Source organism: Brassica oleracea, chromosome C7, assembly GCF_000695525.1.
Source record: "Brassica oleracea var. oleracea cultivar TO1000 chromosome C7, BOL, whole genome shotgun sequence".
In the NCBI taxonomy this organism is placed as follows: domain Eukaryota; kingdom Viridiplantae; phylum Streptophyta; class Magnoliopsida; order Brassicales; family Brassicaceae; genus Brassica; species Brassica oleracea.
Genome location: NC_027754.1, coordinates 26,940,721 through 26,952,451, shown reverse-complemented (window position 1 = coordinate 26,952,451; position 11,731 = coordinate 26,940,721). Strand labels below are relative to the sequence as shown.

General features: G+C 35.0%; 1 pseudogene; it reads left to right on the top strand.

Annotated features, from left to right (window-relative positions):
• The window catches only part of LOC106302974, a 25,393-nt pseudogene that overhangs the window by 10,222 nt on the left and 3,440 nt on the right, over window positions 1-11,731 (top strand).

The window sequence follows — 11,731 nt, the reverse complement described above, 5'->3', positions numbered from 1 at the left end:
CGAAGGCAAGATCTCTTGGAATCCACAGGTTGGAGGAGGACCTCCTATATGGTTTAATGAGGAGCAAACATGATGGAAAGGAAATAAGATATGATGAGTTTACACTAGAATCTTTAAAAGATGAGCTAAGCGAAAGCAAAGTATTAATTGTTCTTGACGATGTGAGTGAAAAGAGTCAGATAGATATGATTCTTGGTGGACGAAAATGGTTAAGAGAAGGAAGCAGAGTTGTCATCACAACGAGCAGCAAGTTCGCAATCACGGGAATGGTGGATGAAACTTATCTAGTGCCGGGCATGAGCGACGAGGATGGGTTTAAATACTTTGAAAAACACGCATTCACGACGGGTTCTTGCGAGCCAAGGTTCATGAGGCTTGCAAGAGAGTTTGTGGATTACTCTAGGGGACATCCATTAGCTCTTAAAGTACTTGGTGGTGAGCTTCTTACAAAGGACGAGGCGTATTGGGTATCAAAGCTTGGAGAGCTTGCAAAAAGCCCGATTAGCAAGACAATTCATAATGTGTTGAGAAGTTCTTATGATGATCTTAGCAAACACCATAAGGATTTGTTCCTTGATGTGGCATGTTTCTTCAGGTCTGAAGATGAGTATCATGTGAGCTGTTTGCTGGATTCTTCGGTGCAAGGGAATGTGAGTGAAATAAGACATCTTGCGGACAAGTTCTTGATAACCATTTGTTGCGGTCGACTAGAGTTGAATGATCTGATGTACACATTCGCAATGGGACTAGAGTCACAATCATCCTCTGAAAATTCAGCTAGTGGGCGTAGGTTGTTTAACCATGGCGAGATCATTGCTATTCTCCTAAACAAAGCAGTGGGTGATTTTAACTTTTGTTACACATTTGAAGTTATTTTCTGAATTAAGCTTACATTTTAACTTGTTATGTGACTTTGCAGAAAGCAACTAAGGTCCGAGGAATTTTTCTTGATATGTCTGACGTAGGGAAAATGAGTCTAGGTAGTGACACATTCAAATATATGGGAGATCTCAGATATTTGAAAATTTACAACTCAAGTTTTCCTAAAGACGGCGAAGCTACATGCAACTTGTACTTCCGCGACGGACTCCAGTTCCAGTTGGAGGAGATTCGGTATCTTCACTGGCTGAAATTTCCACTGAAGAAGTTACCAGAAGATTTTAACCCGAAGAATCTTATAGACCTCAACCTGCCTTACAGTCGCATTGAGCAAGTTTGGGATGGAGAGAAGGTATTATATATATATATATATAGAAATTAGTAATAAATAAATTACAAAACACGATAAATATATTTTTATTTCTTAGTAGGGATAGATCAAAATATAACACAATTGGGTAAAATAATAAATAGTACATTTAAGAAAACTGTATGAAAAATATATGGTTCTATTAATATCATAATTAATAATGACTATATATAGTTTATAGTTGACTAAGAAAAAGTTGTGTATAAAGACTATATAAAGTTCATATAAACATAAATAAAATAAAATATTATTTATTTTCTTCAAAATAAAGTTCATCTTTATTTTTGTTATTTTAAAATATTTTTGCTATTTTTGTCGAATTACATCAAAAACTCATAATACAGTACATATATCTAATACACTAAAAACAAAATAATATAACAAAGGAGACAAGAACCAAAATTTAAAATTTAGTGAATTTTAATATTATGAATATATATATATATATATATTTTAATAAAAATATTTAAAAATCTATACTATTAAAACATAAGATTTTTTTTTTGAAGACTCCTTGGGTTTTGCAAATATTTACAGCTATGCCATTAGCTCTTCCCAAAAAAAAAATACAAACTAAATAAGGTAATATTCTGAAATGTATCAAACGTATTCGAACCATTTATGTATATATACTATTAAAACACAATATCTTTGTTTGAAGACTCATTGGATTTTGCAAATATTTACAGCTATGCCATTAGCTCTTTCCAAAAAAAAGAACATACAAACTAAATAAGGTAATATTCTCAAATGTATCAAACGTATTCGAACCATTTATGTATAGCATTAAATTCCAAAACCATATACAGTTTTAATTCGTGTACCACATTCCTTTATGCTCATGTCTTACCTTTAGTATATAAAGCGTATCAAACGTATTCGAACCATATACAATTTCAGTTCGTGTACCAGATACCTTCACAACTCTCATGCATTAACTTTAGTTATATAAAGCTTTTAATATACATACATAATCGTAATAACCATGGCAGGTGATGTAGTATTCACCATAAACTACATAAGCTTCTAAACATCAAGTTTGTTTTGAGTTTCACCATAACCCACAAAAGTTATACACACCGTCTAGAGCAGCAAATTTTTTTTTTTTTTTTGAAAATTAGCAAAGTTTTTTTTTCAAGCAGTAAAGTTAGTTTTCTGTAAAAAAATGATGATTAATATCATCACGTTAAATAAAGCACTTTCATTTTTATGCATTACAAATGTGTATATTTTTGATTAACATATATTAACTTAATAAGTAAAAGAAAATTTTCAAAAAAACAACAGAATTACGTTTCTGGTTTGCAAATCTACAACAACAAAATCTTACATATTAAAATAGAAGTCACAACTTTGATTCATGTGTGATTTTTTTAAAAATGGACATATTCCTATAAAGTCATGTTACATTTAATATCTAATCTTATCATTTAAATTTTGAGTCTACCAGAAATTTTTATTGGACTATCAATAATTGGATTTAAACAATAGATGATCCATTGGATCTATAGATAGTATAAATTAAATAGATATAATTTAATGTTGTAATACTATACCTCTATATGCTAAATATTTAAATATTTGTCGATGTTAACTTTTAAAATTATAAATATTTTTTTTAAATAACAAAAATCATATTATCTAACAATGATTAATCTTTACTACCTTAAACTAGTGAAAACAAATTTTAAACTATATATTTTATTTTAAAAAATAAACAAAAACTAAATATCTAATTATTTACTCGACAATATAAATCTATAAAACGAAAAGTTTAATTTTGTAAAAACTTTATAAATTTGTGAAATGTTACAATATCTTTGAATATGACAATAAAAAAATATTTTACTAATCTTTATATATATAGTTACGATTTAAATAATGAAATAATAATCCGAAAATATATATATAGAAGAAGATACAATATATTTGAAAGTTTGAAACAATCTATTCAATGAAAAAAATATACAGTAAACTTATTATGTTTTAAATATTGATAGACACATATATATTATAATATATACCAATTTAGACTTGAAAACAAAATATTTATATAAAAAAAAATGAAAAAAAAACTCGCGCGGTTGCGCGGATCGATATCTATTTTTATATTTGAACTAGCTCTTAATTTTACTATTGATTTGTCGGTTGTCTATGCTATTCTGATCATATCCAAATATATTATATGGAAATTATTTTAAACAATTAATATAATATAAACAGTCCCAATAGAAACACGATATATTAAAGTATCCATATCAAACTATAAAGTATCTTAAAATATTTTACCTTTTAATAAATTAGAAATAGTTAATGTTAGTCTATATATCATATGTAAATCTACAATAAACATTTTGAAACATAAGTCAATGTCAATTTATTATAAGATCGATGTTTAACATCGATATATCATATTAGTGTGTCAAACACTAAATATTCCGATTATTACATGAGTAACATATACTTATGTGTTTGCCTCATTATAAAAACACTAAGTCTTGCAAAACAAAACTTAAAACACCTAAATTTTTAATTAATTAGTTCAGTATATTCTCGATACTATTAGAACAAAAACATTTTTTATCTACTTGCAACTAATCTGGGTTGAATCATTATATTTAACTAGCTTTCCTATTATTTTACTTATACCTAACTTAATTATTAATAAATATATACCCTATCCTAAAATTAAAGAACTAAATAATTAATCTACTTTTTAAATAATAAATTCAATTTATTTTACACTAAATTTAATTAACTAATCAATTATTTTTATTTATTAATTTAAAAGGAACTATATATACGTACTAATTCATATATATACAACTACACTTTAATCCAAATACAAGAAACAAATTATTCAAAACCCTCATCGAATACATAATAATATAATTCATATAGATAGAGTATTAAAATTAGATAGAGTCAAAATACTCAATCCGTATCCCAACTGGTATCTAAACGCTCAAGCCTAATTTAAAGTGTGTTTTATGTTTTGTTCAAATAGTTTTATATTTGATAAATATTTTACATGCTTCTTCGAATACCCGTAAAACTTTACTCATAAAAATATCACTAATAACATGTCTATCATATCATTAAATATTATTAGTAGCTAACTATTAATACTGATTTTATATATATTATGGATACGATGGAACATGTTATTATTGATATTTATATGAGTATAGTTTTACGGGTTATTCCAACAAACATGTAAAATATTTATCAAATATAAAACTATTTGAACAAAACATAAAATACATTTTAAATTAGGCTTGGACACTCAGGTACCCGTTGGAAAACGGGTTGGGTTTTTGGATTTTGGTTTTAAATTATATCACATCCTAGATCTCACTTTTGATAGATTTTAAGTACGGATCGGGTTCAGACATAACACATCGGTTTTGGTTCTAATTTGTATCACATCCTAAAACCTATAAAGTAACCATCTATTTTTCGGATTCGGGTTATACTGGTTCGGTTCGGATATATTCGAAGTTAAATCCAAAATTTAAAAATAAAACATAAGAAATAAAAACTTATTTATATAGAATAATGCAAAAAGTTTTCACCAAAACATTATGAACGGTAAATTATATTATGCTTTGAAAGTGCGGGTTAACCTTTTAGGTTTGCATAATAACACTTTGGATTCATATACTTTTTGTACATCTATACAATACCTATTCTGGTATTTCTTATATTTCGGATTGGGTACGGATCGGATATTTTGGTTTGTGTTTGGTTCGAACTTCGGGTTGCAGATTTTATGCCCTTGTCTTATTTAAATAAAGAAAATATGTGATTATATAAAGTTTTCACCAAAATCTAGTATGCGATTAAAAACAGTAAATTATCTTTAAATATACAAGTACATAAATTAATTTATTTGTTTATAGAGTTCATATTGTGTATATAACATTTTGATGTTGCATTAACAAGTGTTTTTTTTTTCTGGTCTTAATATCGGCCACAGACCGCATCAAAATTACAATGGCTCGATCTGAATAACTCAAGTAAGCTGCGTACGTTGTCGGGTTTATCACAGGCTCGAAAGCTTCAAAGTATAAACCTTGAAGGTTGCCCTGAACTGAAGACAATTCATGAAGAGCTACAAAACATGAAAAGTCTCATATTCTTGAACCTCAGAGGATGCACGAGCCTCAAGTCTCTTCCACAAATGAAGTTGATCTCTCTGAAAACACTCATCCTCAGTAGCTGTTCAAGTCTTGAGGAGTTCAATCTAGTTCCAGAAAATCTGGAACAGTTGTACTTAGATGGCACCGCGATAAAGGCTCTTCCCTCAACAATTGGGAATCTCCAGAAACTAATCTTGTTGATATTGAAAGACTGCAAAAGATTGACGTGTCTTCCAGATTCTATCGAGAATCTAAAAGCCCTTCAAAAGCTAGTACTCTCAGGTTGTAAAAGCTTGGCGACCTTTCCAAAAATAAAAAAGAACATGAAGCATTTAAAGACTTTGCTACTCGATGGGACGGACATAAAGGAGGTGCCTCATCTCCTGAAGCGCTTCGATGTTAATCAAGGCGACCCTTCTACCTGTTCACACTGCAATTTGCGTGAATGGCCGCATGAATTCTACACATTATCATCAGTTCAACGTTTATGTTTGAGCAGAAACAATTTCAGAAGCTTGCCAGACAACATAAGATATCTCCACAATCTCAAATGGCTTGACATCAAGTATTGCGAGCAGCTCGTATCTCTTCCAGTGATTCCACCGAATCTTCACTGGCTAGACGCACATGGCTGCATTTCACTTGAAAATATTGGGAGCCCGTTAGCTCTTATCTTAGCAGAAACAGAGCATCCACACTCCACATTTACTTTCACTAATTGTACCAAACTTGATCAAGTTGCCAAGAATGGTATTGTATCTTACGTTCGGAGGAAGATTCAATCAATGTCAGATGCACTAGCCCACCAAGAAAAGGTATAACTTCATTCACTCTTAAACTCTATATGGTTACTATGAATATTGTGGAACAGATGGAGTGTACCAAAAACAGCAATAGCCCACCAAGAAAAGGTGTTATGTTCCATACAACAAACCCAAAATATTATTAACCAAACTGTACCAAAAATATATAAAACCCGAACAGAGCCTAGGAGGCTGAACCAACTCTTACATCTTCCTCTAGTCACGAGTCAGTTGAAGACAACAAAAGGAAAGGAAAAGACATTGGAATAATCGAATTTTCAATGGCCAGCCTACTCGATAACCTCAGAAAAATTCCAGAGTCACCTGATCAAAAGGATCAACAACCCTTATTTTCTCAACAACCCTCATCTTCTCGACAGATCGCACAAATCAGTCACTACTCAGATACAAGTTCCAGTGACCACGAAACCGAATTGAACGAAGGATTCCTACCAAGACAATTCGCGATCGGAGAAGGATCAAGCACTCCAAAAAAGGAGCCTGATATTAATGAAGTCTATTCCAATGATGAAGAAATGAACTATGTGCCTCCTAGACAGGAGATTCCAACTAAGCAACTTTCTTCAAAGATTATGGTGTTCACATTCGATGATATCCCATTTGAAAAATGGAATGATCATCTTGACGAATTTCATGCATGGATGAATTCTGAAGCTATCACATCCCCTTTGCAAATGGTGATCCAGCAATTCAATGCGAGACTATCCGGAGCACTTAAAGAATGGTGACATTCACTCGGCGAGTATAGACAGCAGCAAGTATATCAAACAAGAATACCATTGCTCCTTGGAGAAATTCATAGAAAATTCATCGGTACGCTCACACACCAAAAGGAACAGCTACAAGAGGAATTCTTTTCAGCAAAGTGTTGTTCGTTGAGAAAGAAAGATCTTGCAAAACACTTTGAGAGACAAACACGGAGATACTACGCACTGAATGGCCTTAACAATCCAAGCCTGAAGCATGTATAGCTCTCCTCCATCGATCACTATCTTAGTCAGTAGACTAAGCTATACATCAGAGATCAAGGACAAACAATCGAAGAAATTTCTATTGGACAAATTCAGCAATATGTTTTCAGAACACTAGACAAACTCAGCAAACAGAAAGAATTCTGGACGGAGTTCATGGATAGATCGAAGCAGCTATCAAAGATATGTTCCAGACCGGATCTATCAATCAAGTGTTAAAAGTCCAAGAAATCTTGTTCGTGTGGCCCACGAGAGAGACGTCAAAAATTCAAAAAACGATTCTCTAAGCGCCCCGACAGATTCAGACGCAAGAGATTCTTTCAAAAGAAACAGAGCTCCAAGAAATCAACGAAATGCTTTCTATGCCGAAAAGAGGGACACTTCGCAAAAAAAACTATCCAAAAAAATCAGCCAAGAAGAAGCAATACTTGATCAACTCAATATCTGAAATCGCACCAGATATTGATCTCGAAGGCCACGATTTAGAATTGGTTCTATCTTATGACAGTGACGACAACGACGCTATTTGTGGTTACTCAGATTACGACAACTCTTCTGAGTCCTCTCCCGACGAAGATGATGATTGTTGCTTCAAAATCACAAAATTGCCACGTCATGACGAAATACAGACTCCACATTTACCAGTGACGATCTTCGACCCATCTTGTCAAGAAGACCCAGTTCACGCCATTGCATTCATAGATACTGGAGCCCATACAACAATTATAAATCCCAAGATTCTTTCTCCGTCAATGTGGCTACCTCATCAGCAAGAATTTCGTGTCGCAAATTCGGGTTCGCTGACAATAAAGCTCAAATCAAAACCAATCAAAATTGAACTATTCCCTGGGTGTCACATCATTACAGAAGTACTTGGCTCTGCTGCACCTGGAAAGGATCTAATACTAGGATGGGATTCTTACTATGCCTTCAAGAAAACATTCGATATCTCGATCGAACCACGCGGATTAAGATGGAAAAATATCTTCAAAGCCTTCACGACAATTCCACGACTTTCGCAATTGAAGGATTTCTCTCTCAAGAGTTTACAAAGATCAAAGAAGAATTGACGGAAACATCATGTGCAGACTCTCATACAGAATTCCTCAAAAAATGCAACAACCCACTATGGTTAAACTCGGAGTTCTTTGTTTCCTTGCCTTTCAAGGAAAATATACAAACCACCCCGACAAAAGCGAGTCATGCAGGAATGCCGCCAACCCTGCTGCAACAAGCAAATGAAGAATGCGACCAGCTAGTAAAACAAGGAGTAGTCTCTGCAACCAACTCTCCCTGGGCATGCACAGCTTTCTACGTTAATAATCGTGCGGAACAAGCAAGAGGGAAGCTCAGACTAGTCATCGACTATAAGCCACTGAATCAGTTTCTACAGGACATCAAATTTCCGCTACCAAACAAAAGAGCGCTTCTTCAACATCTTCAAGGGGCGACTATATTCTCCAAATTTGATCTTAAGTCAGGATTCTGGCAACTTGGTGTTCATCCTGAAGAAAGATACAAAACTGCATTCTGCATTCCCAATCGACATCTTCAGTGGAACGTCTTCCCTTTCGGCCTCAAAACCGCACCATCATTATTCCAGCAAGTGATGCTTCATATATTCAAGCCTCTGCTCCACACAGCCTTGATTTATATCGATGACATACTACTGTTCTCGTCTACCGAAAGAGAACATGTTCAACTTCTTCAACAATTTCAAAGCATCGTTATACAATATGGAATCATGCTTTCGGCGCAAAAAATGGTCATAGCCCAGCCCAACATCGACTTCCTTGGAATGCAAATCACAGATGGCAATTTTACACCACAGGCCCATCTTGCTACAACACTCTTAGCTTTTCCCAACGAAAATCTCACAAAACGACAAGTCCAACAATTCCTCGGTGTAATCAATTATGTTAGCGACTTTATCCTGCAACTTTCGCAACTGACAAGACCGCTACAGAAGATGCTGACGAAGAATCCACCACAATGGACAAACCGACATACCGAAGCTGTCAGGAGCCTAAAAATAGAGGTGCAGAAGCTACCACCTTTAAAGATTCCCTCCACTGGGACACACATTTTACAGACTGGCGCAAGTGACAAATATTGGGGAGCCATTTTTTTTGAAGAAATAAATGGGAAACGTCAAATCTGTGGATATAAAAGCGAACGCTTTCAAGATTCCGAAATGCATTATCACTCCACGTTCAAAGAAATACTGGCCGTCAAGAAGGCTATCGAGAAGTTCCAGTTCCATCTGATAGAACATCGATTTCGCATCGAAATGGACATGTCATCTTTCCCAAAGATGTTACAATTCAAACAAAAGATGGTCCCACATCAGCAATTATTACGATGGAGCGAATGGTTCTCAAAGTACGATTTTGAGTCCGTTTATTTAAAAGGCTCGAAGAACACTCTCGCAGACATGCTCAGTATAAATCCAGTAAAAGAAATGCAAATAATGAAGAGTTCCTCAGCAAAAAGCTACTATGACTTTGCTTCAAACATGCCCGACGACGCTCACTCGCTCATCAACAGAGAAGCCCTACACGAACACCTCCGCGACAAGATTTTCTTCTATCAATCCATCATTCTGTCAAGATACAGAACCCATAATCGTCTTATTTCACCAATGGGAATACACCCAGACTACCCCTTCGCTCATCTCTATAGGATCGCAAACGCGTTCATGCCAGAAGAAGTTCTCTGTTTTCATGGTACCTCTGCTCTATCTACACTATCGGTTTGACCTTTGATATTCAATGGTTATACCACTACATCAGCACACAATTCACTGACCCTCAACGAGGACACAAGGAATGTCTCTCGACATTTCTAACAAGGTTTGCACCATTATCAGTCTGGAATGGTAAGTTAAGGAAATCAGCAAAAGCTACAGGCTTATCATTCAAGAAGCTAAAAGGTTAAGGAGGTCTCAACCCCTTCTTCAACCCTCACACAATATACTTCTTCCACCGCCCAGTACAAGTCAACAAGAAAACATGCAAAATTCACGCGTTACCTACTCTTATTCACCACAACGACTACCAACGAGGAGTCAGACCAGATTTCAACCTCAATGACAGCAAGGCGTATGAAGACTTTCAAACACATGCATTCCGTCTCAACAGTGCCACACAGAAATTTCCCATTCCTTTCATCCCGAATTGGTTCTATTACCCGATAGACTACCAAATGAGTCTCGACGAAGATCTTCAGTTCTATTTAGATAAGCGTGCAAATTCGCCTATTTTTCAAGATATCCCAAAGAAAGAAAAACGTAACTTTGAATCCCAAGAATGCCCGCCAGAGTATTTTCAAGACGCCCAGCTCCCCGACGACTCAATGAACATTGATGAAGTCGGAAGAATGTTCAATATTGAAATCAACGACGACTCACAACAGCCTCAGGAAGAAGAGCCATAAAATGTGTACGAATATCCAGGATATGTGTACGAATGTCCAGACGATCACTACGGATGTTGTGAGAAACACATCATCGAGTTCGAGATTGACCACTAAGCAAGTCGTCTGCAATATATAATTATGTAAGATAAGTGTGTTTAATTATGTAAAATAAGTGTGATCAATAATGATGCAAGCGATGATGTAATCGCTACAAGCTTATGTAAGCATGATGTAAGCAATGATGTAATCGCTGAGGTAAGCGCTTATGTCAGCGTCGTATCTTGCACTATAAATATGTGTGTACCCCCATTATAAAAAAAAGATCATAAAATAATTTCATAAAAAACCTCTCTCTAAAGTTTCTCTCTCCAATGTTCTTCTAAGCTCTCAAGTTTTTCAGATCTTATCTCATCTTTGATAAGCTTTGTTTTCTATCTTCGATCGCAAGTCCTGATTCTGTCTGTTGCATTAATTAAGCGTGAGCGTTTCTGTCAATAAGACTTTGTCAACACGACTTTTCGTGGGGATGCGATTTCCTAACGGTGGCTGAGCCCGGCTAGAGTAGTGCCCCGATTGCTCCCAATACTTGGAAATTGCCATACCCTCGTCTGTCAATAAGACCTTGTCAACACGACAGATCCGTTTATCGCTACCAAAAAACTCAATCCAAACTGGTACAATGTGTACCCGAATGCCTAGGCCTAGTAATCATATGTACCCTTAAAGAGTAAATTTATTTCTAGCATCTTTTTGATTCTCTTATGGTATCAAATTGGCAGGGTTCGAAACTTGATGTGTTGATTGGAGTCTGCTATCCTAGTTGGCAATTACCTGTATGGTTCAATCACCGAACGGTTGGGTCAGAGTTGAAGCAAAATCTGCCTAGGCATTGGAATGAAGATGGTCTTACCGGTATAGCTCTTTGTGCCGTTGTCTCTTTTCGAGACTACCAAGCTAAGAACAACCGCCTCTTAGTTAGATCACTACAAGAAAACAGCGGTATTCTGACGGACATTCCGACGGAAAATGAAATCCTCGGAATTTCCCGAGGAATTTCCTCGGAATATACCGACGGAATTCCGAGGAAACATCAATCCGTCGGAATATTCCGAGGAAATTCCGAGGAAA